Below are 22,580 nucleotides of genomic sequence, written 5' to 3'. Positions count from 1 at the left end.
GTGAATATCAGAAAGAAAAATTAGCAGTGTAAGTCAATGCAAAAAGTCTTAGTTATCGAAGTGGAGACTTAGAACTGATTTCATACCAATTTGTAGCCTTGTAGCACTAAACTTAAATTTAACCTGACATTCCCAATTACCTACTTTTTAGAACATCGAGAGAAGAAATTTATACTAAGGAAGAATTTGAGAGAACTGAGGGAGGACATGGACTTATTAGTGCTGGAGATACAACTGCCAGTCCTGACTCCCACTTCATCCCTCCATGTCCCCACTTGGGTAAGTCCATCTTTTCATTTAAGACTTGATAACATCCCTAATGAGTTAGCAAGGGGAAACTGTTGCCAGTGTAAGGAAGCACAAAAATATCAGGTTAAATGTATCTCATCAATGAGTTTCATCTAACATTTTATTTGTTGTTTAAACTTTTTTATTTTACCCCACAGAAATCTATTCCTCAGCATCCTGGTCTTACAAAATGCACAATGAAGACAGTTTTTCACAGGTCAAATAAGGTAGAAAAATCTCAAGTACTAGATTATCTTCCTGGATGTTTGCCCTGGAAGGAGCAAATTAAAGGCTCTGAGTTCCACAGTGAGAGAGAGAGAGAGAGAGAGAGAGAGAGAAGTGTTTGGCTTGGAACCACTTGTCCTTTGTTCTCACTATAAAAACCTAGTTATCATCATATACATAGAGGTCCATAAAATAGAATTTGAGAAATTCTGAGGCAGCTCTAGACTTATTATACTAAAAGGCTTTAAACACATAGTAGATTTGAAAAAATAAATAGAACATACAAACACCTCGTGGCTCAGTGGTAGAGTGTCGGCTGGTGTGTGCATGTCCTGGCTTCAGTTCCCAGTCAGGGCACACAGGAGAAAGAACATCTGCTTCATCACCCCTCCTCCCCCTCCCTTCCCCTCTGCAGGGATTGCTTGATTTGGTTTAAGTGAGTTGGGCCCCGGTGCTGAGGATGGCTTCATGGCTTCCACCTCAGCAACTAAAAATAAATAGCTTACAACAGAGCAATAGCCCCAGATTCTGGTTGGGGTATATGCAGATGTCTGTCTCTTTGCCTCCTCTGCTCTCACTAAAATTAATAACAACAATAAAAAAACAAAAGTTTTCTCCAGATGAGCTCTTCCTGGGTAGGAAAGCACAGGAGAAAAGAACTGGCCTTTCCCATCCTCTAATGCATGATAGAATTCCACTAGGAGCTCTCAGTCCCAGCACGTCACATGGCTCTGTGGCAGTGTCAGTGCTCTCCTGCCTCAGAAGAGGAAACCCACATGCCCACAGTCCACCCAGGGTCACATGGTCAAGAGATGGCAGCAAAGGGATTCGAAAGGCCTGTGCTCTTATCACACAGGTGTAATATTTTTTATACTATGCAGATTTTTGGAAAACAAAGCCATTTTGAGACATTTGTCCTATGCTCACAATATTGTTAATGTTTTTCCCTGTTTCTAATTGTCTGCTTAGTGTATTATAATGAAATCATTAAATAGAAATTCATTTGTTCTGTGACTTTATGTTTGTTAGAATATGCCAAAGTAAATCAGTAGTGATTTTGAAAGGACATGCTTTTTCTAAAATAACAGAACGCTTTTGCCAGGATAGAAAGCTCTATAAAACCAAAACAAGCAGCTCCAGCACCTGAGCTATGAAGTTGTAGTACAGGTTTCTATAGGTCTAAGAAAGCCAAGAGCAGGAGGGCGTGCAGACCTGGGCACAGTTATAATCAGGGCACAGAACACTGCAGAAAACGCAAGCCGTCCTTCCTCTCCCCCCCCCCACTCCAGCTTCCTAGACCTAAAGAAACCAGTACTATAGCCTCTTTCCCCACAGTTCTAAATTCCCTGAAGAACAGGCCCCACCTTCTGTGAGACTACCACAGAGACATGGCCATTGGAAATCTCCCACTAACTCACCGCGCGGACTGGGGAGAAGCATTTTCCAGACAGGATGGTAGGAAGTGCCACAGAAGCAGCTGCCACGGTCTACAAAGACTTGCTGAAAAGGGTACAAGCCCTTCAACAGAAAATTCACAAGATCATTACCAAGTGTTTCTTAACTAGTAAGGTGAGGAAGTGAGTTTACTTTTAAATGAAAAGTAGAAAAATCTACCATGCTCTTACACAAAAATAACCCAACTGTGTTTATGCTGAAGTTATAAAAAGGAGAAAGGGAAAAACTTTTCACACCTGCAACAGAATCATTAACAGAAGACAGGACGGTTTGGGTGCATCAGAATTAAGGGCCACCTGCTGTTCCACACTGCACTTCCTCAGTCCAGTCTTTGAAAGGAGTGGGAAGAAGCCTGAGGAACTTTTCCACTGCCACGAAATCAAGCCGAGGCTCGGTCTGCCAGAAACTGTTTTCTACTCTGGAAGAAATATCATGAAGTACAATTCCTAACAGCTTCATTTTTTATGATTTTTAACTCTTTTTTCCTCCCTTAGGCTTTCAGAATGATGTATATTTTAGTGTCTAATTCTCTGTTAGAAACACAGGGTGTATGTTGTAAGATTGTAGTGAAGTCTTTGTGTCTTACTTGGTGTTGATAAATAAAAGACCCAACTGAAGCCTGCACGCAGGTGGACCAAGCCTAATTCTCATACTCTCCCCTCTAAATTATTAGATTGTGAGATTAAATATAGAGAATCAAGTATCTTGATATCACTTAATATGCATTATACTTACAAAATTTAAAGTGCCCTATGTATTTTCAAGAAACTAAACATCTACTTTTATTTGATGGTTTTAAACTTTTATTTGCTATTTTCAAATATGACTTAGGAAGAAAAATTTCAAGTCTCTTTATACTGTCATGAATTGAACTTCCACATTGCTCCTTATAAAACATCCATGTGAGCTTGACCAGGCGGTGGCGCAGTGGATAGAGCGTCGGACTGGGATGCAGAGGACCCAGGTTCGAGACCCCGAGGTCACCAGCTTGAGTAGAGGCTCATCTGGTTTGAGCAAAAGCCTACCAACTTGAACCCAAGGACGCTGGGTCCAAGAAGGGGTTACTTGGTCTGCTGAAGGCCCCCGGTCAAGGCACATATGAGAAAGCAATCAATGAACAACTAAGGTGTTGCAATGCACAATGAAAAACTAATGATTGATGCTTCTCATCTCTCTCCATTCCTGTCTGTCTGTCCCTGTCTATCTCGCTCTCTGACTCACTCTCTGTCTCTGTAATAAATAAATAAACAAAACATCCATGTGAAGACACAAAGTAAAAAACTCTATGAATAGTACGATTAATTCTTATAAAACTGCTAGAGATTATAGATTATTCTCTCCATTTTAAAAGTGGGACAGTGAGGGAAAGGAACTCCTCTGGGACAGACAGCGAAGAGGCTGGGATCCACATCCCCTCAAAAGTCACACTCACTCCTATGACCAGTGGCTTTTAGGGAACAAGGGAGCAGAAGGTTGCTAAAGACATATTATTAAGTACAAAGCCCCTTTGTAATAGGAAAATTAAAACTCGATGCAGTAGTAATTTGACATGTTGAAATGCTCCGAAGCATTCTTTGGCATTTATTGATGTTAATTTCTATTTCCATCGTTCTTCACAGCTTACAAAGAAGTGATACGTTGTCCTGTTCTGCCACTGTGATATCTGTCATGTTTTATTTGATATTGATGAATTCATTCTATATCTCCAAGTGGCATATTTTACCATGTGTACATAGCCTTCCATTGTTTCCTAGTTGCTGTGCTTCCCTCATAGGCCTAGATCTTAGCAACCTACACATCAATGTAGCAACCCTCTTGTGCCCACTGCTATAAAAAAAAAATCAGAAATCTGTTAGTATATGGAGAGATGGCAGTCCAAAATCTCCAGGGAAAGAGAAACGTTTTGTTGAGTTGAGTTCCTCCAGGCTTGCAAGGCAGCAGCAACTGTCCTGGCCATAGGCATGAAGCCAACAGTCCCATGATACTTCAGTTCTGCAGCGCCGCCCGTCAGCACATGCAGACAGTGCAAGCTGTCAACAGACTGCTTTCTGTCCCATCTACCGCATCTAGGGACAGTAGGCCAAATCCTGGTTGACTTTCTTTCATCAAACTTGCTCAGAAAAGGCATTAGCTTCTTCTTTTCTTCTCTATAAATGTGTGTGGGGGGTAAAAATAGAAAATTAAAATCAAAGTAAATATTGAAGAGGATTTCTCTCTTTTAGAAGAGATCCTATGAATGACTACTTTCCACTGTGCCCCATTGAAGGGAAAATAGGAGGTAGTCCTGTATCTCTCACACCTCTCATATTAAGTGTCCCCTTCAATACAAGCAGGTGAACAGTAAAATATCTGGAAGAACTGGGGGAAGAGTATTGTTTTGGTGGCACTTTGTCAAGATCATCTACTAAGTGTGACTGATCATGTCCCTCAATAAAATGAGACAGACCTATATGCTCCACAGACTTGACCAGGGGGTCCACCAACTCCCTCAGGACTTACCAACAATCACATCGAAGGCTCAAATGTCCCATGTCGCCTCACTCTTTTCAAAATCTGACAGTATCTAAGTTGTAAACCCAACTGATGAAATGACACTGACATCCCCTCCTTCCCAAACATGCCTTCAACACCAAGCCCAACATTGTACAAACACTCTCACAAGGAAAAAAAACTTTTCCTTTTGGGACCCACACCCTGATCTTCATCAAAGAGTGCTTTGCTCTTTAAAAATAATCAACTTTGTATTTTATAATAGTTTTAAATCTATGAAAGAAAATTGTGAGGTGAGGACGGAGTTTCCATATACCCTGCCCACATCCAGTTTCCCTGTTACTACATATCTATGTATGTGGTTAGTTGTCACAATTACTGGATTACCACTGATACGTTGTTATAAACCGCAGTCCATGTTTATTCAGATTTCTTTAGTTTTTAACTTAATACCTTTTCCCTGTCCTAAGGTCCAATCCAGGACACCACATTTAACACAGACTCATCATGTTTCCTAAGTCTCCCGTTGGGCGCAACAGTTCAGCAGAATTCCCTTGTTTCTGATGGCCACGATCATTTGGAGAAGTAGCAGTCAGATATTTTGTAGACTCTCCCTCAGCTGATTTTGACTGATGTCTCTGTGTACTATGTTCCTCCTGACTAGACTTGGGTTACGACTCTCTGGGGGGAAAACCACAAAGGTAAAAAGTGCCATTCTCATGACATCGAGTCAAGGGCACATACTACCAATATGACTTATTACTGTTGATGTTAATCTTGATCATCTGGCTGAGGCAGTGTTTTTATGGTTTCTGCACTCTGAAGTTACTCTTTTACTGGCTTTGCAAATAGTTCTCTTTGGAACGTACTATGCATGCATCCCAATTAAGGAGAGGGAAGGAATGTACCACCTCCTTGGGGCACAGTGTCCACCTAAATTACCTGCAATTCTTCTCCACAGATTTTCCCATCCTCTCCCATCTATTTATATATTCAATCATTTCTTTATGTTCATACTTACTCACAGATACTTTATATTTGGAGTTATAAGCAATACTACTTTATTTGATTGCTCAAAGTGATCCATCTTTGGCTACTAGGAGCTCTCTGAGTTGGTTCCCATGTCCCTCTAATATATTCCCATTATTGTGGATCTATTTTGTTTTGTTTTGTTTTTTTGAGCACTTTCTTATACCTTGGCACTACAAGATGCTCCAAGACTATCTAGTATAATTCTTGCCCCACACCAAGAAACAGCCATTTCTTCAACAAGCTCTAGTTCCTTTTTAGAAGAAATGGCATTAGAAATGAAGAATGGGGGCATTAGATATACTTATTGCTCACAGGACTCACTGCTTCTAGACCCTCTCAGCTGACAGAGCAAGGAAACACGTGGCTATATTCTAAACCCTGCATGTGCACACATCTGTCAGTATCTCTATGTAATCAACATTATCTATATTAAGGTAAATAGTGTTGGATGTCTCCAATCTTAATTATTTACCACATGGCTTATTCTAGCCTTCTCCCCTTGCTTATCTGTTACTTCCTACTTCAACAGTGAGAAATCAGGCTCCCACTACTCATTTACTTGATTGTTCAATTACTGTATATATATATATATAGTAGTTTCAGAATTGTTAACCTGTAACCCCATGATAAACAACTTTATCAGCTGGAGGATACAGTGCTTATGTACAGCTCTTGTTGCCTGTAGTCTTACAGACTCCATCCATTTCCAAAGTCACTCAGTGACACCTTTTCTCCCATCTGCCTTTAGTCAGATGGTTTCATACCTTTGTATTATAGCTAGATTCCATCCTGGTATTTCCCTGACCTCCTAAAGAACTGTTTAAAATTTGCACTCATTAAGGTTCACTCAAGATGTAAAGTACTATGGGTTTTGATAAATGTAGAGTGTCCTGTATCTGTCACTATTATAACAGAATATAAAATAGTTTCACCTCCCTAAAAAAATCCCCTACTGAACCTCCCCCCTAAACCTCTGGTAACCACTGCTGTATTTACACCCCCATGGATTTATCTTTACTAGAACACATGTAATCTGAATCAAGACAGTAGGTTGCCTTTTCAGACTGGCTTCTCTCCTTGGCAATGTGCATTTAACATTCATCCATGCATTTTCACATAGCTCATTCCTTTTTCTTGCTGAAGAATGTTCCATTGTCTGTTGTACTAGTTTGTTTACTTCTCCACCTACTAAGGACCTCTTGTTTGTTTCCAGTTGGGGCCATTATAAGTAATGCTTCTGTAAAGATTCCTCTGCAGGTTTTTCTGTGGACACATTTTCAACTAGTTGAATAATAAATACCTAGGCATCTGATTGATAAATTGCATGGTAAAACTATGTTCAGCTTTGTAAGATAGTGCACAATTGTATTCCAAAATAGCAGTGTCATTTTATACTCTCACAAGCAAGGAGTGCAAGTTTGCTCCACATCTCTCTAGTAATGATTTTGTTAATTTCTGGCCATTCTAACAGGTGTGTTGGTGGTATCTCATTTTCATTTGCAACTCTCTACTGACATCTAATATTGAATTTCTTTTCATTTGTGCATTTTTTCCACCAGCATATTTTTAGTAAGGTTATTTTTTCCAGTCTTTTGCTCATTTTAAAATTAATTTGTTTGTTTCTTACTGTTGAATTGTTTAGGTTCCTTCTATATGTAGATATAAGTCCTTTCTCATACTCTGTTTTGCCTTCTCCCAGTCTGTGTCCTACCCTTTCATTCTCCTAATGGTGTTGTTTGCAGAGCAGACATTTTTTAATTTAATTAAAAAGTCCAGCCTACTAGTTTTTCTTTGATAGGTTTTGCCTTTAGTGTTGTAGCTGCAATCTCATCAGCAGACCCAAGATCATATAGCTTTTCCTCCTATCTTTTTTCTCTTAATTTTATAGTTTTCATTTTATATTTAAGTCTATCTTTTATTTGAGTTAATTTCATTTGATATGTGCAAGGTCTATTTATAGGTTCACATTTCTGTATATGGAAGTCCAATTGTTTCTGCACCATCTGTTGACAAGAAAGGTCTCCATTGACCTGCCTATATATACCTTTCTCAAAGGTCAACTGACTGAATTTGCATGAGTTCATCAACTATTTTAAAGAAATGATCAGCACTAGTGAAAATCCAAGAAAAGGGGGAGGTTCACCTTTAAGCCAAGAGCAGCATGACAATGTCAGGTCATTGGTATCACTATTGTGCATGCAGTCAGACCAAGAGTGTGGAAAGGGTCCTAATGGAGCTCTGCGGTGAACAGAATGTTCTGCCTCTCCTAACTGACTTATAATCACTGATTAATGCTCTGCTAGTATAGGTGGACCTCATTAGCTCTGGTAGCAGGAGAGACATTAGATTCACAATGCTAAGGGTGGAAACAGAAATTAGAGAAGATAGGTGGTGGAAGGGGTGAAAAATGCCCTCCCTCCCAACATTATAAATGGGCTATGTGATCTTTTTTTTTTTTTTAACAAACATGACCATCTCTTCATTTTCTCCCTATATTCTATTCTCCCTCAATCAGGAGGCAAAAAAGATTGAAATGCCATTGGGAACTTCTTTTCCAGTGCTGTCTAATATATATTTCTTATTAAAGCCATGTGATTATTTTGTCTTTAACTAGTTCATGTCTACATAGAACTTAGGCATATTTTATAAAAAGTAAAGGAGACTATGAGAGTCTGCTGAAATCAGGCAAACCAAGATAAGGTCAAAGCAGCTCTTTAAAACATTTTTTGTCTTTCAGAGGGGTCTGTGGAGGACCCGGTGGTGTGCACTGAGCTTTGATGTGTTCCCATGCCTCTTCCTGCATGCTTACCTATGATGGTCAGGGAACACAAAACAAAAGCCTCTCACTGTAGTCAGCCTAGAAAATGTGAACCCCCCAATGTCAAATTAGAATCAACATATCATAATCCTTTCAATAAATTGATTCATAAAGTGGGAAGAAAGATGGATGAGATCACTATGGATAATACAGAATTCAGGCTGGTGAGGCTAACGTTCAGCTAAGGGATTCTACCCTGAGCACCACAGTCTGTAAGCATTCTTTTCTTTAGGCCATGCTCGAGAAGACTTCTGAATTATTTTATTGCCAGTGCCCTCAGAAGCCTTTGCGTATTTTCTGTAACTCGCTGCAAAGTAAAATAGTGAATGCAGAATTTGATCCGATCTTCATGTTAATCAGTCTTTGGTCTGTAGAGCATTTGTGATCATTTACAAGAATGGCATGAACCCCACTGAACCACCAGCCCTGCCCATTGCATTCCCCAGCTCATGCACAAAGCCAGAACCAACCAACAACAAGCAGCACATACATTTCATAAACAGATTTATGGTCCTATTTCAATACAAATCACAGTCTGTTAAGAATAATGCACTCTGTCCCAGGTTCTGACATTCAAAAATGCTGATTTAAGAAGAGATTTCTGTTCCTAATTTATTTTTTTATTATTATTATTTTTTTGTATTTTTCTGAAGCTGTAAACGGGGAGAGACAGTCAGACAGGCTCCCGCATGCGCCCGACCGGGATTTACCCGGCACGCCCACCAGGGCGATGCTCTGCCCCTCTGGGGCGTCGCTCTGTTGCGACCAGAGCCACTCTAGCGCTGGGGCAGAGGCCAAGGGGCCATCTTTGCTCCAATGGAGCCTTGGCTGCGGGAGGGGAAGAGAGAGACAGAGAGGAAGGAGAGGGGGAGGGGTGGAGAAACAGATGGGTGCTTCTCCTGTGTGCCCTGGCCGGGAATCAAACCCAGGACTTCACGCCAGGCCGACGCTCTACCACTGAGCCAACTGGCCAGGGCCTCTGTTTCTAATTTAATTCATTCATTTTCATGTCTCTCCCCTAAGCATGATGTAATTCAGGCTCACTGATCATAGCTGGTAATCACTCTGTTTTGTGGTTCAAATTACAATTCTACATTTTTATTTAGGGGATTTTATATATTATAGCTCTGGGGTGAATGCTTATAAAATGATAATGAAAAGAGAGGCTGTTCAAAGTGACCCATGAAAAGATCATATATTTTCAAAATGATGTATTACAGGCATCCCAGAATTCAAGCACAGTTTCTGTAACTAATAACATCACCTTGTCCATTTTCATCATTTCTCAGCAGTTTTCTGGTTTCAAGATTCCACAATCCTCCGAGTGTCAGACTGTCACAGGCATCTATGCAAACTAAGGGATCTTGACAATTTAATGTTGTTGTTTCTTTTACCATTAATACTTTAAAGGGAACAGGACTCAATTCCCTCACATTTAGGTATTTCCACTGGGTTCCTAGCTCTCTCCTCTTCTATCTTACTTTTTACTTGATAAAAACGAACACATTATACTGTTAGATGCTGGCATGCTCCTACCACATATATCCTACCACGTTTTTAATTGAAAGAGTGGCTCGATTTTGTAAAGTTCAACAAGGCAAGGAGATTAAGTTGGATTCAAGGTGTATAAATTTTCTTCCAGAAGATTCCTTTTATTTTGCAGCTCCCCTCAAACATGAGATCCTTAATGAGCAATACAAATGTTGGACACATACACAGATTTTATAGTTTTAGATGGGAAGTTAAGAATTGCCTTCATTATCCTTCCAATTTTGACAGAAACTATTTTTATAAAGAAACCGATCTAGCAACTTCCAAAAATCTCTAAATTACATCACAATACTACCATACTATGATGAAAAACACTGTACCTATTTCTGTTGAAGACAAACCCACAGGTTTTCATTGAACAGGGATGCAAACTTCTCAGGAAAAGAAATCATAATATGCCACTAGTATGCTTAAGAAAGCATAATTTCAAAAAGAGATATTTCTGGGCTACCTCTCACAAAGCAATTTCTTTTTAGCTGCAGGGCATCTCAGTAGATGTTAAAAATAAATTATGCATCTATTCATTGAAAAAGAGGGACAATAATGTGAGCTCTGTAGTTCTCTGTGTTTCAGTAAAAGTCAGAAACAAGCTATGGCCTGTGAATAAAGTTGATTCACTTAGAGAACGCCAGAACTGCTCTCCTTGCTAAGTTTTTGAAGGCCAGCCTGAGACAGCCCCTGCCTACAAAATTGCAGAGGAATTACTCTCAATTACAGGCTTCTTTCTGTCTGCTATAAAGTAGAGTTGGTGATGAGTTCTGACCTTTCTCCTCTATTAAGTCAAAGAAATGAAGGGGAAATAAGTTTGACAGGTGTTTCCCTAGAAGCTGGAGATGGGGATGAAGGCTAAAAAAGAAGCATCCATCTACTGAACAAGATCTCAGGTTTGGGGTTTTATTTATAATTTTTTTGGAGGGGGGTGGATTTTCAACTTATTTTTAAAAGTCCTTTCAGTGAATAAATTGCATGTGGCCATACAATTTTGCTTAAAGTCACTTCTTTGATGTTTTAATTTGACTATCATTTACTGAAATCTTTCCACAATCAATCATTCAGGACTTTAGTTTCATACTCTGGGGAAATTTTGCTGAATTCTAAAATTCTGCTCTTCCCCATTCTTTCCCTTTGTAAACAGATGACAAATGACTACAGAAGAATGACCTTTCTGGATCCCTGTCATTGGATGCTTTATTGCAAGACACGGTTTGTAAACACCACCCGCGCCATTTTACCTATTCAGGTAGTCATTTCTGAATTGACAGAATTTGGATTGTGATTGGGTTTTGTTGAATGTAAATATTTTAGAAATGACACGAAGAGTTTTCCAGCTCTCTGACACTTACCCACGGTTTTCCACTTCAAAATAATAACGACTTTGCCAAGGACTGAAAAAGTTGTTTTGATGAAAGTTAAACTCTATAGCATTCCATATTCCTGGGAGTTGTTCAATTAAGTTCCTCATAATCCAGCACTTGTTCAGCAAACCCGCTAATCAGAGGTGGAAGCCACGTCTGTAACGAGCTACCACCGCTGTCAATGTCAGGGAGGAAAAGAAGGACCTGAATCATCTGCTTTGCAGTGGGAAAAACCTACCTTGAGAATAATGAATGATTCTAAAACATCATGCAGAAGCAAAAGAGTCAAAATACAACAATCCTACACAGAACTGCAAACAATGCTTGGAAATTCTAACTGACTGATGATATCCCCGAGCCAAAATCATGCCCCATATTCTCCTCTCGCTCTGTTATTTCTGTTTCCTTTAGAGAAGTCAGATCTGCTTTTCTGAGATAAACGTGATAGTTTGTTCAGAAGTGATGAAATATCTAATGGCCAGAAAGTGAGTAGGACTAAACTAGAAATAAAGAAAAGCTAAGAGAAAAAAAAATGGTGGGAAAAGGTGGAAGATGATGTACACACAACTCTAAAAGAGGCAAAGACATTTGCAGTAAAAATATTAAGAGGAATTTTGAAGTTTATTTTTTTGTTATTGTTGCAAGGCCCTGCCTTGGTAGCTAGGGAAATCTCACTGGATTTGTTTTCTTTCCTGGAGATAGAGTCTTCCTGATACATCTTTGCCAGCTTCAGTGAAGTGGCCCTGGCATATTGGTTCAGTAGATAGAGTATCAGCCCAGCATATGAATATCCGGGGTTGATCCATGGTCAGGGCACACAAGAGAAGTGATCATCTACTTCTCTCCCTTTCCTCTCATTCTTTTCTCTCTTCCCTCTCCCATAGCCAGTGACTCAGTTGGTTCCAGTGTCAACCTGAGCACTAAAAATAGTTCAGATGACATGAGCATCTGCTTCAGATGGGGTTGTTGGGTGATCCCAAGCAGGGCACATGCAGGAGGAGTCTATACCCCCTCCTCCCAATTAAAAGAATTAGTTAAAAACCAAAACCTTGATATTATTTAAAACTAATATGCTATGGCCAGTTGGCTCAGTGGATAAAGCATCAGCCCAGCATGTGGATGTCCTGGGTTCGATTCCAGGTCAGGGCACACAAAAGAAGTGACCATCTTCTTCTCTCCCCTCCCTCTTCTCTTTCCCTCTCTCTTCTCTCCTGCTTTTCCTCCCACAGCCGGTGGCTCAATTGGCTTGAATGTTGGCCCTGGGCACTGAGGATAGCTCGGTTGATTTGAACAACTGCCCAAGACAGGGGTTGCTAGGTAGATCCTAGTCCAGGCGCATGTAGCAGTCTGTCTCTCTATCTCCCCTCCTCTCACTTAAAAACAAACAAACAAAAATCACACACTAATATAGTGAGAAGAAACCAACCAAAAAACCTGCTATAAATAAAGGTAATAGACAAACAGGCAAAAGTTGAGTGGGTCTGAAGGATAGGAGTGTAGTAAGTAGAGTCTCTCAGAAGACCCTAAAGCACACAGACAAATAAAGATATAAATCTGGGACTCTGTAGAGAAGCTAGAGCTGGAAACATGGGATTGTGACGGGTGCTTCTCATGAAAGCCAGCAGAGAACATGCCTTCTAAGTGGATGTGCAGGTCCCATTCCATGACCTAACTGATCAGTGTTACTTACTCACCCCATGAATAATCAGCAGAGTCTGGGTGAGGCCATCTAGGGCATTTAGGAAGAGGGAGACGAAGTGGAACTCTGTGAAGGACCAACAGAGTAAGCAACATTCTTTTTTCTTTTCTCCTTACAGGAAAAGGCCAAGAAAGCCTGTCTTCATACAGAAGGAAGGAAAAATAGAGAACATGAGAGAGACAAAGCAGAGAGAGAACAAGGGACCCAGAGTCATGGCCTGTGTTCATCTGATGGTTTTCCAGATCTTGGCTCCAGCTCTCCATGAAGTCCATTTTGAATTCTTGTCTTTGGATCCTTAGAGATGTCCTAGTGACCTAGCAATACATTCCATGGAGGTATCAAGTGTGGTCTGGTGAGGGCTAGAAGTAGCAGTCTCTTGAGCATAGTGCCTTCCCACATAAAAATCTTAGAGTTGCCAGTAAGGTGCCTCCACCTTATCTGATTAAATTAGGTTGGTTGACTTTCCTTTAATTCCACTCAACTGAGAACATTTAGAGGGCTATCTAGAGAGACATTAAAGACTGTTTCGATGATAAAGAGGGGGCTGAAAAGGAGAGCAGGAGATGAAAAACAGCATGTTCCATGCATCTTTACACACAAGAGCAAATGGAGAGCATTCTGGGAACAGTGAAAAACCAAAACAATTCTGGATCATTTGAAAATAACTATAACAAATGAGGGGTTTTGGCTCCTAGAAACTTCATGACACTTTTGACTTGCAAATCCCTCTGCTCCAGGGCAAACACCAGCCTGCATCTTCCATCAGGCTCTGGAAGGCTTAACCCTCCATGCCCTCAGTCCTGGTGGGAAGGGCCTGGTGGAAACAGAAATCTACCTTGAGAAAAGGTCTGTTTGGCATCAGTGCCTTCACCCGATTCCCTATCCTCGCTACTCAAAGCACAGTTTCCACAGCAGCAGTGCCAGCATCATCCGGGAGCCAGGCGGGAAGCCAGCATCACCCGATTCCCTGTCCTCGCTACTCAAAGCACAGTTTCCACAGCAGCAGTGCTAGCACCATCTGGGAGCCAGGCGGGAACCAGTGAATCAGAACATGCATTTTCCCATGTACCCCTGGTAATTTGTATGTACAATCAAGTTTGAGATTGTTTTGTTCTTAAGAGTCTGGGATTCATCCTCTCCTACTAAACTGACTAAGCTTCTGACCACATTACTGACTTTATACTATAGGATCTGTGCCCTAAAAATTTCCACATGCTTTTCTTATTCACAACCTGTCACATTCAAGAGTAAGCTGCCTTCCACTTGCTCAAATAGTGTTATCACCATGTCTTTACAGTTTCTCTGCTTCTCTATCCTATACTTTCTTATTTAAACAAACAAACAAATACCCAACAACAGGTTTTAATTTAATGGCCAGCTCTGATCAATTTAGAGGATGCTCTTGTTGAGAGGATTCTATAGCTATGTACATTGCTAAGTGAATGAGACTGACAAGTTCAATAAGCCACAGGGGAGTAGTGGCATAGGTCAGATATTTGCCATCTTTAGTCCACATGCTGCTTACCTATGTGGGACTTCAACCTGGGTATACCTGTCTCTGCTTGACCTTACCCTCTACCTCTGAGTCCTAACTCCATACAGTCTTGCATGAGTCTCAGACCACTCATGAAAGAAGAACTAATAGGACTAACTGGTTACACGAATTGTGCCTCATTTTGACTTCTGCTACCATAACCAACAAAGAAGTTTTTCAAGTAACTGTTCATATTTGTGTGAACTCTACAAAAATTGAATGGCACAAGTTCCTTCTGAAGTGACTGGTTGATCACTGTCAGTGCCAGTGAAATAATACTACCTGTGTTTTAAAACAGGTAGGATGATCACAAAGGAAAAGCATATGACATTTTACATAACAGAATTGCAAGTACCAGATTGCACATAACAGGAAAACGAAGACTTCTCAAAGTTTAAAATCTAAATCATGAGGAGTATAATTCACAATATATACTTTAAAAACATGAACACTTAGAATACACTTAGGCACTTTACAGGGATTACCATAATCTTATCAAGCCTAAATGCAGGAATGAGTATAACCACCGAGCAGACAAGGAAGCTCAGCTTTGGGAATCACCTTCTTAGCTACACACTGTGGAGCAGAGCTGCTTGTGTGCCCTGAGGTCTCCAGGGATCCTGAGACCCAGTGTTCAGGCTACAAAGGCCTCAGCACAGATCTCCATAGGCGATCAGAGGAGTAGACAATTAGATTACACATCAAATTCCTAGTAATATTCTGCAAAGTGATAATAAATTTCTCAAGATCCTTAACTTACATCATACCTGCGAAGTGCCTTTTGTCATGTAAGGTGTCATGCACAGGCTTGGGGGTTAGGACATGCATGTCTCTGGGGTGCCATTATTCTGTCTACCACAGTGGGTCAGCTATCACACACATGCAAAACAAAAGAGGCAGCTGCCTGAGACATGTGACCTCCAGGACGTTCTCAGGCCAGGTGTTAATGCTCAACTGGCCTCGGCTGTGAGATAAATGAGATGAAATTTAACCCCATCAATAGCTGTAGCATGGCATATATGTGCATGCGTGTGTTATACATGGCATCTACACGTAAGTATGGTATCACACACTATATACAGTAAACATCTTATTTCTAAAAAAATACATGAAGCAGAATTACATCAGTCTCATTCCCTTAAATTCTGTTATGCTTCTGAGTCAGCAAAAAACTAAAATGTGCTCTGGCTCAGGTGCTTGGGGTGCTTGGGACCACAGATGAGTCAACACCCTCGCAGAGCCCAACATACATGAGGGCCATCTATCATGGATATTACTGCCAAACAAACAAAAAAACTACTTATTAAGTCAGCAATTCTTATAGTATGGTGCATAGTCCATTCACTAAATCAAACTATTTTTATTTAAAAAACAATGTATTTACCTAGTGTACATTTAAGAAAATATACCCAGCATATCAGAGTCATGATTGTATGAAAGCCATAAGCTTACCACTACAGTAGCCACTAGCCACATGAGGCTCTTAAGTGCCTGAAATGGGACTAGTCCAAACTAAGATGTGCTTTAGTGTAAAATACAAGATTATCAAGGCTTAGCATGAAAAAAAGTATGCAAGACATCTCACTTAAAACATTTTGTATCAATTACATTTTTATTTATTTTTTTATTTTTTTTTTTAAACTTTTTTTTTTAATTTTTTATTTATTTATTTATTTTTATTCATTTTAGAGAGGAGAGGGAGAGACAGACAGAGAGAGAGAGACAGAGAGAGAGAAGGGGGGGAGGAGCTGGAAGCATCAACTCCCATATGTGCCTTGACCAGGCAAGCCCAGGGTTTTGAACCAGCGACCTCAGCATTTCCAGGTCGACGCTTTATCCACTGCGCCACCACAGGTCAGGCCTCAATTACATTTTTAAATGATAATAGGATACCTTGGGTTAAATAAAATATGTTATTATAATTATGCTTACCTGCTTATTTTTTCTTCTTTACCAGAAAATTTTATATTTGCCTTGCACTGTGTTTTAATTAAATAGTACTGGCTTAGAACAATGCCAACATACTACATTAGTTAAAGTTAGTTAAGCTAAAGTAAATAATAATAGAGTTTGCATAAAGATAACACAAATATCTTGAAGCTGAACAGTTAGTACCTGATGTTTGCTAACTACAAAGCACCCTGGGAAAACAAAATCGAGCTTTTGAATATTTTCTGGGAATGAGATCTTAGTTGTTTTGAGGTTTTTAGTCCAATGCCAGATAGGGCCAAACAGAGAGAATTTCCTTGTATAGACTGAAAACCTGGAAATCCTTAGTACATTTCTCTCCATTGACCTCAGTTCTGGCTGAAGAATCCAAAACACAAACTTGCTCTCTACGACCCACAACTAGCTGGTTTTGGGCTTTTGATGCTTTAGTTTGAAGGCAAAAGGCTCTTGTGAAACTAACACTGCAGTGTTGTAATTTCACAAACTTGTTGGAGGAAGATTCTTACAGCAAGCACTGGCCTTCCCTCTTGATGAGCTCAAGACAGTTACTGGAAAGTTCAGTACATACTTTCTGATGATAGATAAAACAAATGGATACATCTCACAGGCACAGTAGGAATTAAAAATACATTAGTTCATTGCAACTTCAGATCTGGGATTGAGGAATGTTTGTGTGTGTGTTTCAAATAAAGTTTAGATGAAGCTGGAATTCAGCACAGAGTAGAGTTCTGAGACTCCCCGGGTCCAGATGAGTAGTTGGAGGGGAATCAAATACATTTTATCTAAGGTATGAAATTAACTTTCATCAAAAAATTATCATATACTGAGTCACAAATGGTTACTGTAAAATCTTTATTAACGTAAGTGCATATAAAAATTGTGAATTCCTAATACAAAGCAGTATTTGACTTTTAAATTTCATTTTAAGCTTGGGCTGTTCACTTGGAATATGATTACAGAGTAAATTAAAAAGTAATCACATGTGAATTACATTTCCTCATGAATGTAATAACTTCAGGAGGCTGATTAATGTTAAGCAGTGCCTGTCCTACCACGTGCATAATTCCCAGGTGAAATATACAAGATAGCTGTTGTGAGTTGACTTAATTTTCTTCTACTGGTATTCTAGAGAGAATGAGTTTGGAACATTCATTAGGACTGAGGATAATATTCCCTTTTTTCTGCCCAAGAACCACCTGCATAACACCATCACTGTCTACTTGCTGTTCTGAGAAACATGCAGGGAAGAAGGTCCAACTCTGGGACCATTTTCTAACTAACCAAGTCTCAGTTTTTCAATCTCTATCTTCCTGGCAAATTCTACCTATTCAGATGAAATACAATATTTAAGAGAATCACTGAAAAATGCATTTTCACATGTGTAAAGGAAACAAATTTTCTCACAAGGAATAAAAGCTTATTAATAATCTACAGCAGTATTATGGCAGAGAAAAAAATTAAACTATAAATTTAAACCATGTTGAGCACAAGATCATTCAAATATTTCCCCCATGGGTAATGGGGAATGTGGAAGTCTAAAATATTTACTTCTTTTCATCATACTCAGGCTAAGGTATTATTTTCTAAAGGAGTTATCAGAGCAATGTTACTGTCAGCAGTGGGAGGGCCTGGTGCTTCTTTATTCTTAGGCAAAAGAAGACCAAATCACCACAGTAGAGCTGGTAGTGGGCCAGTAAAGTCAGATAATGAGAGTTATTTTGAATTAAGCTTGTGCGTTCATTCCTATGACTCACCATTACATTGGGTAGGTTGATGGCCTAGTGCAGCACTGTTAGATGGACATTTCCCATCATAATCTAGGACATATATGGAGAATTAATGTCATAATATATGATAAAGCAATACTTACTATGTATGATGCTCTCTGACATCACTTATTCTGTAGGTGAGTAAGAACATGAAACATTATACCAATGTACAATAATTCCACTGCCTTAATTTGGGTGAATGGATGCTAATACTCTTTTTTTGTACTAAATATTTTATTTCACATCCTGTTGTTCCATAGCTAGCATTTTAATACTTCTACTAACATACTGTGTGATTTCCAGAAGAAAGTCAGTCAAAGAGAAGACACCTCATGAGATAGCAAATGGAAGAAGAAACCACACATCCTTCACATAGATAAGGTAAGACTCAAGCACTATGGAAGGGCTCTGGAATACAGTGCCTCCACCCAGAGGGCAGTACTGGGTCCAGGCTGTAAAGGCAGAGAGAGTCGATTGAGGATTTTGTGAGCCATAGGACTGGGTTAATCAAATCCCCTTCTACTCATCCCTATCTGCAAACATGAAAAATGATACCTAAGTCGATCTCCAATATTTCAGGGCCTGCCTAATATCTGACAGTAGTTCTAAAAATTCTGTCCTACCGTGTTCAATTTACTGTGTGGCTAATACTGAGAGGACCACAAGATTCCCAGACTGTCACAAGCTGATTTTAACCCTCACTCTTCTCTAGGATCTATCACTGGAATTATGTTACACATTACCAAAATTACATTCACAGAATAGTATTTTGTAGAAAATGGGCCCAAGACAAGTAAATTTTATCACTAAAATGTAAAAATGATCTTCTAACAAGATCTGATCTACTCCCAGCATTGACAGTTTGACCTTGAAGGACAGCATGAAACTGAAGTAGCAATGTGTTTCCTCCCGTGGCAGAATCCTCTGGGTTCCAACACTGTGACCTAAGACAAAAGAATGGCCTGTTTTCATGTTGTACCTTTTCAATGGCATCCACTTAAAAAGGTGCCAGCCTTTAAAACATTTTGAGATGACACTCTGCTATTTAAAAGGTAGAGACTATAATTCAGTTCTAGTTCCTCGGATGCTGGTATTTACCCCTTTGTCAAGTACACATCCATCTATTCACTCATTCGTTCAACAAATTGTCAATGATTATTGCCAGACATTAGGGAGAGACCAGTAGCAAGAATAACATGGTCCCTGCCCTCACCAAAGCTTATTAAAAGTCCAGCTGGAAAGACAGACACTTACCTAAATAAAAAAAGAACAACGTGGGTTCACGGTATTCAGCCAAAGTTAATGAGACGACAACCTCTTAGTTTTGGTCTTTACTGTTTGCTCTACCATGGACTTCAATTCACCTTTGGTTCCGTCATTTAGCCACTGTTCCTTCAAATGCCCATATGGACTCCAAACACCCCATTGCTGCTTTTACTGGACCAGATGCAACCAGTCTCATCGTAGAAAAGGGGGCTCACTCTGGTGTCTTAAACACCAATATGGCCACAGATTTCAGTCATTATTCTAAAGTCTACATTATGGGTTTATATTTTTGAGTGTCACAACTAACCCAAATAGCATCTTAAAGTCTTATTCAGGGCTCACAGAGGAAGAGAAATGCTATATTAGGAAGACAACCAAATGAAAATAAACATTTAACAACCATCCAGAACTTTCTCTCTGCCACTCTCTGGTGCCCCCCATGCCAAAAAACATTTAAGGGCCATCTATAAAAAAAGAATCATTCATACTTACTTATTTTAAAACATTTGAGCCTAACAAGGTGGCAGTGCAGTAGATAGAGCATCGATCTAGGACACTGAGGCCCCAGGTTCAAAACCCCAAGGTCTCCAACTTCAGTGCAGGCTGACCAGCTTGAGTGCGGGGTTGCAGGCCTGAGTGTGGAATGATAGCTATGACCCCATGGTCTCTGGTTTGAGCCCAAAGGTCACTGGCTTGAAGCCCAAGGTCACCAGCTAGAGCCCAAGGTCACTGGTCTGAGCAAGAGGTCAGTGGTTCAGCTGGAACCCCCTGGTCAAGGCATGTATGAGAAGTAATCAAAGAACAACTAAAGTGCCACAACTATGAGTCGATGCTTCTCATCTCTCTACCTTCCTGTCTATCCCTCTTTCTCTCTGGAAAAAAATCCCCAACATTTGACATAGCCTACATAGAAATTTATATTACACTAGTCACTCTACTTCTGCATGTTTGAAATATTTCTTTTCTTTTTTTAACAGTCAATACTAACAGCTGAGTTAGCCCATGTTATCTGGAGATTTTGATTAAAACCTTCAGCAAAAACCCTAACTAGACCACAATTATACTTCTTTCAGGGTCTCAGGAAGAAAAGCTTTAGAAAATTTTAATTGTGTAATGTTTGCCTAGCATGAGCATCAGAACCATCCAATTCACTCCTACCAGTCAGATGCCCATTACAAAAGCCGACTGCCTGCCCCAGGATCCACCTCCTATGTCTCCTTACAATATACAAATAAACAGCGAAGAATATTCTTTGAAAATTTTGTAGACTGTTTACAGGCTGCTAGGACTTTTTAATTCATTGATTTAATCCATAACAATGACCAGGGTACTATAGTGTTAGAATGGAGAAAACCTCTCTTCAGAGAAAAATCCTGCAATTCAGTCAAGATTATGTTATTTATCTCTGTGCCATTAAAGATAGCATTTCACTTTTCTGTATCTCCTTTACTTAACAACAACAACAACAACAAAATTAAGGAGTTGGACCAATGAGCTATGAGGCAGGTTTCTGTCTCTCCTGACCTGTAGCCCATGGACACCATTAATATAAAAGAATTTCAAGTTTGCATTTCTAGCAGGGACCAGCAATACAGACTTCACTTTTTCTGCCTGAGTTAAAGTACCAGAGACCCCCTAAGTCAATCCATAAAGAGAAGGGAGGCGCTGCTGCCCAAGTACACATTCTTTGTCACAGCATGTAGTCAGATGCTAGCTGGCACTAATTTACTTACTCACAGTTGTACATGAGACATTACTTCTAAAGAATAGCTATGGTTGCCTGATTATGGATATGTAATTAATTTAGGAAATGCCTGGCATAATATTATAATCCAAGCAATCACAGCAGGTGTCAGTGTACTCAGGAAAACATATCTTCCCACAAAGGCTGATTATTTATTTCTTTATTCTTAAATACGAGATGGTTCCCACTGGCCCAGCATCCCATGCAGAACTCAGTGTCTCATCAGGAGGCTAAGCATAGGTACCTCTGGGACCTTTAGAGGGCACTGTATGCATGCCCTGCTTTCATACAGGTCTGTATGGAGCTGTACCAAACTTGAGGCACATTTTCTGCTTTTGTTAATGTTACACATAAAACAGCATTCTACAGTTTACTCAAAAAACCACTTCAATACTTACCACTTTTCCTTGACCTCAGTTCTATTTTCCTTAATAAATATGGAGCTTAGAATTTGAGTAATTAAAGAATTCATTTCATCTGTAGGGTTTTAAAATAACCCCAACAGAGCTATACACTCTCTCTCCCTCTCTCTCATAAAACTGGTGACATCTGAATATGTTCTGTAGAACCCACTGAAGGCAGTGTCCTGGTTTTGATCCCAGGCTATAGGTATGCAAAAAGCCACCACTGGGGAGGCTGTGTGAAGGGTGTATGTGTACTCACGGGACATACATTTTTTTTGCAATTCCTGAGAATCTACTATTATTTCAAAAAACAAAGTTAAAAAAAATGACAACCTCCAAATGGTAAAGAAAGCCATACATTTACAAAGATTCAGGCCCTGGCCGGTTGGCTCAGTGGTAGAGCGTCGGCCTGGCGTGCAGAAGTCCCGGGTTCAATTCCGGCCAGGGCACACAGGAGAAGCGTCCATCTGCTTCTCCACCCCTCCCCCTCTCCTTCCTCTCTCTCTCTTCCCCTCCCGCAGTGAGGCTCCAATGGAACAAAGATGGCCCGGGCGCTGGGGATGGCTCCTTGGCCTCTGCCCCAGGCGCTAGAGTGGCTCTGGTCGTAACAGAGCATCGCCCCCTGGTGGGCAGAGCGTCGCCCCCTGGTGGGCGTGCCGGGTGGATCCGGGTGGATCCCGGTCGGGTGCATGTGGGAGTCTGTCTGACTGTCTCTCCCCGTTTCCAGCTTCAGAAAAAAAAAAAATTAAAAAGATTCAAGAAGTAACCAGACAAGCAACGGCATTGTGTAATGGAGACAATCGCCACTGAGTATTTTCCTTCAAAATATATTTTGTTATGATAATAAAATTAATATATTTGATGAAGATACAAATGTCACCAATATTGACCCCCAGGAGACAAATACTATCTCTTTTAAAAATATTTAAAGGACCTGAGGTGACCTACCCATCCCAGATTATATACCAACAGTTATTACTGAATGCATTTTCATGAAACT

The 22,580-nt window shown here is 40.1% G+C and overlaps 1 protein-coding gene across 1 annotated transcript in view; it reads right to left on the bottom strand.

The window, feature by feature from the left end:
* The window catches only part of FHIT (fragile histidine triad diadenosine triphosphatase), a 1,915,768-nt gene that overhangs the window by 585,245 nt on the left and 1,307,943 nt on the right, over positions 1-22,580 (bottom strand). The gene's annotated exons all lie outside the window — the stretch shown is intronic.

The sequence above is a fragment of the Saccopteryx bilineata genome, chromosome 10 (genome assembly GCF_036850765.1).
Source record: "Saccopteryx bilineata isolate mSacBil1 chromosome 10, mSacBil1_pri_phased_curated, whole genome shotgun sequence".
Taxonomy (NCBI): Eukaryota; Metazoa; Chordata; class Mammalia; order Chiroptera; family Emballonuridae; genus Saccopteryx; species Saccopteryx bilineata.
Note: the sequence above shows the minus strand (reverse complement) of the source record. Positions and strands in the feature narration are given on the sequence as shown.